Below are 6850 nucleotides of genomic sequence, written 5' to 3' on the forward strand. Positions count from 1 at the left end.
CTCTATCCATGCCTCTCTCGAATACGTAATACACACACATACCTCTCTAGGCCCCGCCAAATGCATTAACTACACATTCACACATGTTACATCACGTACCCCATTATTCTAAAAAGCCCTCTCTTCACGTTTATTTCGCATACAACATTCCTTTTGAATAAAGTGTGGCCAAAAAATTATTTTAGAGTTTCTACATATATACAACATTACAAAGTTATATGGAGGAGTACGAATGCTAATTTGCATTGCATGGTGCCCACAATGATATTTATTCCGCACTGTGAATTTGTATATTTTTATACTATATACAAAGTTAGTCATAATAAAGAGAAACGAAGAGCATCTCTCTCTCCATCGCATACCTCCCTGTACGCCCCTTTCACGTATGCACACAAACTGCATCCACGCAACACTCACACAAACACATGCACCCACGCACGCACGCGACACTCACACGTACACATGTAGCCACGCACGCACGCAACACTCACACGCACGCATGCAACACTCACACGCACACACGCACGCATGCATGCACACACCAGTACACCACACGACCAACACACACTCTCACGCTCAAGTGCTCAACCTACACGTGCATGCGCACACATCAGGCCCTGACAGACACATACACAACCAGGTGATTCCCGCGCACGGGTTGGAGCCTTGTCGCGCCTGCATAAATTTGTGCTTATCTGACCTTTTGCCTATGCGAACTGACAGGTGGGACCCACAACAAACATGGTCAATTTAACTAGTCAACATGGCGCCACACAGACTATTTGGCCGATCAACAGAGTGCAATCCGATGCTGAGCTGTGAGCAAGTGACCGTATAATCACCGCAAAACATATATAGTGACCGTAATCAACTTATTCTGAAGTTCGGTGACCGTATTATGCTTTTCTCTCTGTAGGCCCTCCAAAACTACATCTCTACACGTTCTCGCATGTTACATCTAACAACTATGCAATACAACACTACTACTACACTCTAACACAATAAATCATATGTGTTTTTAGTTTTACTAGATATCATATTGTTACTTATAATTATTCAGTTTGCATACATTAAAATTGCCTTTAAAATGTATGGCCAGTATCATCTACCGCGCGGGAAAAATCCCGCCCTTTTCTGTTTAATCGGGTTTGTATCGATGGATCGTGCGAAACAGCAAAACTATAGTACTATACAGTACAAGTGACAGTTCACTGGGCCGTTGTGTCGTCTACTCCTCCGTCGTAAGAGTGGAGCGCTCGCTTTCATAAATCTTCTAGTCCCTTTCGCCGACATGTGGGACATCAAGCTACCGGGTCCACGTGCCATACCGGAATACAGTGCAGAGCAGCCAGGGTGAAGCACCCTAGTCATGGCGTCGGCGTAGTAATGAGCAATGAGGCGTCACACAAAGCTGCACCTTTCCCACAGTTAAGTTGGAGGGACGAAGCAACCATCATTTCACTCGTTGCTGAATCCGCTTCTCCCTCATCTTCTTCAACTTAACCACGTGTTGCTTCTGCCGTTGTTCTGCCTGTGGGACGCGGATCGGCTTGGTAAAGCACTGACACGTGGGACCGCATGTTAGCAAACCGCCAGGACAAGGTCCTCCAAAAATAAGAAGCCTAATCCTAGACTTACAAAGGGCTATGTAGCTGCTATGTATACTTTCCATCTAATCTATATATGCCCCCCTGATTTTCAGGTGGGGTGGGCCTAATCCTCTTCTTTAATCCAATCAAATAGTCCCACATCACATCAGTTCGTAACTTTACGTAAACCATTACGTGGATGTAGCATTGCTCAAATAAGAAACCTCCCCCGCCATCCGCGCGGCAAAATCACCTCCTTTTTACTAATCTCGATTCTATAATTTTTTAGATCAATATAATCGAGATTTGTATAGATAGCACACAAGAGCAAAACCAAGTGGTACGGTTAAGGGCATCCACAATGTGTAGACAAATGTGAAAATAGCTTTTGGCATCGTGGGAACCATTGTGGACGGTGTTGCCAAAGCCAAAAAGATGGAACCGAAGCTCCCTGATTGATTGATTGAAGGAATAGAAAAATGCAACGTCTCTCCTCTTTCTCCCATGCTTGGACGCATGTAGTACAGTATAGAGCACAGAGTCTACTCCCCTGTCCCTTCTATCACAAATCACAAAGCAGTGAGGCGTCAAATCACAAAAGCACGGACGAAGCAACCATCATTTCACTCTTCGCTGACTCCGCTTCTCCATCGTCTTCTTCGAGAAGTCATCTCACCGCATTAGTTACTCCTAGTAGTACTAGTAAAGGACTTCCTAGATGAAAATAAAGTGGTTGTCTCGGCTTGCAGGCGGCACTTGTGAACGACTTACCGTGGTCTCCCTTAATGGTGTTCTCCGTTGAACGCACTTCGCCAAACCACCCAAAAAAAATATCGTCGACATCACCGCAATGGGGAAGGAAGTCAAATATAGTTACTACCTCCATTTTTTTGTACAGAAGGCTAGTATATCAAAATTACAATTTGCAAAGGGCCACTAACACTAATCGAGGCAAAATTGATGGGGTTAGCAACCAAGGACATTAATATCCCCTGCATGCATGCGGAAGTGAGAAGGTTGGTTTGCATGGTGCTGCATTAATCAAGCGATGAGGAGTGAGATGGTTAGCTCTTTGGTCTTTGGAGAAAAAATACGCATTAATTGACACGTGAAACGAGGATTTGTATCGATTAAACCCCGGGAAGGAAAACCCAACCTTTCTTTTTTAACACTAGTACTCCTGGTACATACGTACTTATCTTGTTTGGGTCTAGGCCTTGCATTGCCAAACTTCGCCAAACATTTTTGCCAAGCTTGCCTAAAGTTTTCAAAATGAGAAGGAGGTACACTTGCGCACGGCTATGGCGGTCGCACTGCACCCTCACACGGACGCTCCTGCACGCCGTGGTCGCACCGCACCCTCACACAGTCGCTCCTGGATGCCGCAAACCCAACCAAGGGAATGCACCCTCACTGACACGTGCTGTCGCATGTGAACACACCAAACTCCGCCATCCTATCGCTGACACATAATTTTCATTCATAGAGTATGTTTATCCAACCGCGTGTTGGGGAGTATCTGTATGGCCCGTGCGGTGGTCTGTTGGGGAAGAAGAAGAGGTGAGGAAGACGGAAAGAAGGGTTAGGAGACGTAGGATATTCATCCAACTACCTGAAATGGTAGACTGACCCAAGTCAGGCGACTTGCATAACAAATATATGTTTTTACACAGCAAAAGATCCATATAAACAACAACATAAAGAAAAACTATCACTGCTCGCGGAAAGAGACGACCTCGTCGTCTTTGGTTGCCGGCGCGAACCAGCCGACGTGTGTCTCCGCGCCGTGGTTGTCCTCGGCCTCCAGCTACTCGTTCAAGCGGAGCGTGCGGGTGCGCTGCACGGACGAGAGCACAGCCCGGTTCTAGTCGAGGATGTCCGGTTCCGCCTGGACGTGGGCCTCGATGGCAGCGGCATCCGCGCGCTTCGGGTCGAGTCGAGCCTCCGCTGCCCGGTTCAAGTCCAGGACGTCCGGTTCTGCCTGCAAGAGGGCATCGATGAGAGTGGCATCCGCGCGCTCTGCGTCGAGTCGAGCCTTTGCCGCCCGGTTCAAGTCCAGGACGTTCGGTTCCGCCTGTAGGAGGGCCTCGATGGCAGCGGCATCCGCGTGCTCCGCCTCAAATTGAGCCTCCGCCGCCCGGTTCACATCCACGACATCTGGTTCCACCTGCAGGAGAGCCTCGATGGCAGCGGCATGCGCGCGCTCCGCGTCGACTTGAGCCTCTGCCTCCCGGTCCTCCTTTAGTATCGCCATATTGAACCGCTGGTCCGCCTACACCATGGGGGACTCGGATGCCGGCACGAAGTAGACGTCCATCGTCTCATACCAATCGGGGGCCTTCTGTGCCGCGACCTCCGCCATGAACATTGGATCGGCTTCCTCCTCCTCGTAGCTTGCCTCCAGAGAACTCGGGGATTGGCCCGCCGCAAAGCAAGCTTGGGAACGGAGGTCTGTGGCGCCGACCACCGCCGCGATTTCTGCGCGGCGCTCCGGCGTCAACATCTTGTAGTAAGTGATCTTGCGGCGCACCATGGATTTCCGGCGAACTAGGGGACGCTTGATGCGGGCTAGGGGATTGAAAGGTGGGGGAATGGGCTGGAGATTTGGTGTGGTTTTAGGGCAGTGGCTGGCGTAGGCCGAGCAGCGAAGGTTCTGGTGTGAATAGTGGTTCCGGTGATGACCGGTCAATCGGTTTTGACTGTACATCGCTCTTGACGCGTTCGCGTTGCAGCCGTGCACGCTGGACCCTCCACGTCGCTCACCGAATGGAACGCGCTTCGTCTTGCGTTTTCGCTCGCTTGTGGGACCGTAGTTGAGAGCAAACCGACGTCCCTCCCCCTCCCCCGCCCGCGTCATTTATTATACCACCACTCCCTCTGTTTTATGCGGAGTAAATAAAAACAAAGGGAGTATACTACGGATGAGGATCCCCTGACGTGGCCGAACCCATTGAGTAACTGACATGCGGGGCCTAGCAAGCATGGGGTTCGCCAGTAAGTGACTGAAAGGGAGGGTAAGGCAGGGATACCTATGTCGGAGGATCCACTTCCACTATACTACTATGACCAAATGTTAGAGTAATAATATATGAAATTCAACTTACACAAATGTTAGAGTAATAATATATGACATGCAACTTACACAAAGCATACAGGGTCTAATGCGTTCTTCTAGGCTAACTTTGACCAAATGTTAGAGTAATAATATATGACATGCAACTTACACAAAGCATACGGTCAAATTCGCATGTGAAAGGTGTTTCCAATGATATAATTTTCACATCATACATCTCATGTACTATTAATCTTGTCAATAGTCAAATTGGAAACCATCTCGAGTACAAATCTAGGAGTACGTATGAATCTAACAACATTGATTGGGCGTTGTTGAATGTTGATACCTTTTTGATCAAAGTAGATATACTTTGACTACACATAAAACTTATATGTAAACTAGAAAGGATAGGAGGGAGTATATTGTACGTTCAAAATTGAAACGAACATTGAATACCCTTTATATATGATTTACGGATGCTATGATCACCGGTTCAAAATTTTGAATCCGCCTTAGGTATCACGTGCCCCCACTCGTTCCCTCTCGATTTCATCTCGGGGTCCGAAGATCTATTGAAAGAGGACTAGGGTGGGTACATGCGAATGATACTCGACGGAATGTTCAAATGAGGCATGCGGGAGGATGGACTCGACTGGAGGGCGACATGATCGATGGAGAAGAGGGTTGGAGAGGAATGAGAAATAAGCAAATGCCACATGATTATACTTGAACGGCTCAAATAAATAATAAGTTATCTACCTTGGCCTACATAGTGAAAGGCCTAATGCGCAAGGCGGAGCACTGACGCTCGAATATGGCCAGGAAAACAGGGAAACAGACATGTGGGGCACACCCGTCGGGACGACGTAGCGCAGACTAGTCCAATGGAGGAGCTGGCCCACGACCTCCTCGCCACCGACAACCATTCATGTGGGTCATTGGGGCAAACAACGGGGCGCAGATCCAGTGCCGCCTCTGGACACGGCGACCGCGGTGAGCGACACAATCATATCGTCGCTAGACACGATCGGTTTCAGTTTGCCGAGGGTGGTGTTAGTGTTGTGGCACGACCAACGGTATGTTTGGTTTGTGCCCAAGGTTGCCCCATCAAAGCATTGGGTAGCCAAAATTTTGGTTGAGGTATTGGTTGCCCATGATTTGGCCGACATTGGCAAGAAAAATGAACTTGAGTTGGCTAGAGTTCATTTGCATGCCAAAGAAATGGCAACCATCCAAACAAAGACCAATCTTTGGGTCATGACCAAAATTTTGGTTGAGGTATTGGTTGCCCATGATTTGGCCGACATTGGCAAGAAAAATGAACTAGAGTTGGCAAGAGTTCATTGGCATGCCAAAAAAATGGCAACCATCCTAATAAAGACCAATCATTTGGTCATGACCAAAATTTTGGCTAGGTGCACTTTGGCCACAATCCAAAAACACCCCAACACCCGGCTCGTCGAGGATGCACAGGGCGCCACGACGTGTCTGCTGAGTAGTGTAGCACGGCCAACTGCATCCTCTGGACCTGACACCATGCCGGGTCGTCTTGCTTTTTCAATGACATGCGGGGATCGCATGTGAGCAAAGGGCATCTCCAACATTGCCACGACCACAGCTGACTACCCTGGCACACCAAAACCCTCATCCCTCGCGCCGTCGCGCGATGCGTTCCCAGCCGGCACCAACTGCCCGCATTCATGCCGTCCGTTCGTATGTCGTCATTAATAGGCTCGGTGCCCGCAGAACCAACTCCGGCGACTTAATGATGCACCCGGACGCTTGGCCTCACCGGAATGCACTACTTAAAGCGGCAATGCCCAGCTAACCTCCACACCATAGCGCATCGTCCTCCTACCTGGAACCACATCTGCCATGACCGCAAGCGCGAACCCTCTGCGGAGAGATTGTCTTCGGGGATGGAGCTCGAGGTCGCCACCCTCTCTCAAGTCGCCGCACAAGCGGTGGCCATGCTGGCGGCCGACGACGGGAGCACCGTCAGCCACGCGTCCTACTTGCTGTCGTCCAACGTCCGACACCCCCGAGGTCGGGGACTCCTCCGAGGATTAGTAGGGCATGGGAGGCGGCAGGGCATGGTGTGCCAACTGGCCGGTTTGTCTCCCGTGTTCTACTTTTCCTCACCGGAGACCGCACCTTCACTTCACGGGTCTTGAACCCCGCCCCCGTACATGGAGATCACAGATGG

The sequence above is a fragment of the Triticum aestivum genome, chromosome 1A, assembly GCF_018294505.1.
Source record: "Triticum aestivum cultivar Chinese Spring chromosome 1A, IWGSC CS RefSeq v2.1, whole genome shotgun sequence".
Classification (NCBI taxonomy): Eukaryota; Viridiplantae; Streptophyta; class Magnoliopsida; order Poales; family Poaceae; genus Triticum; species Triticum aestivum.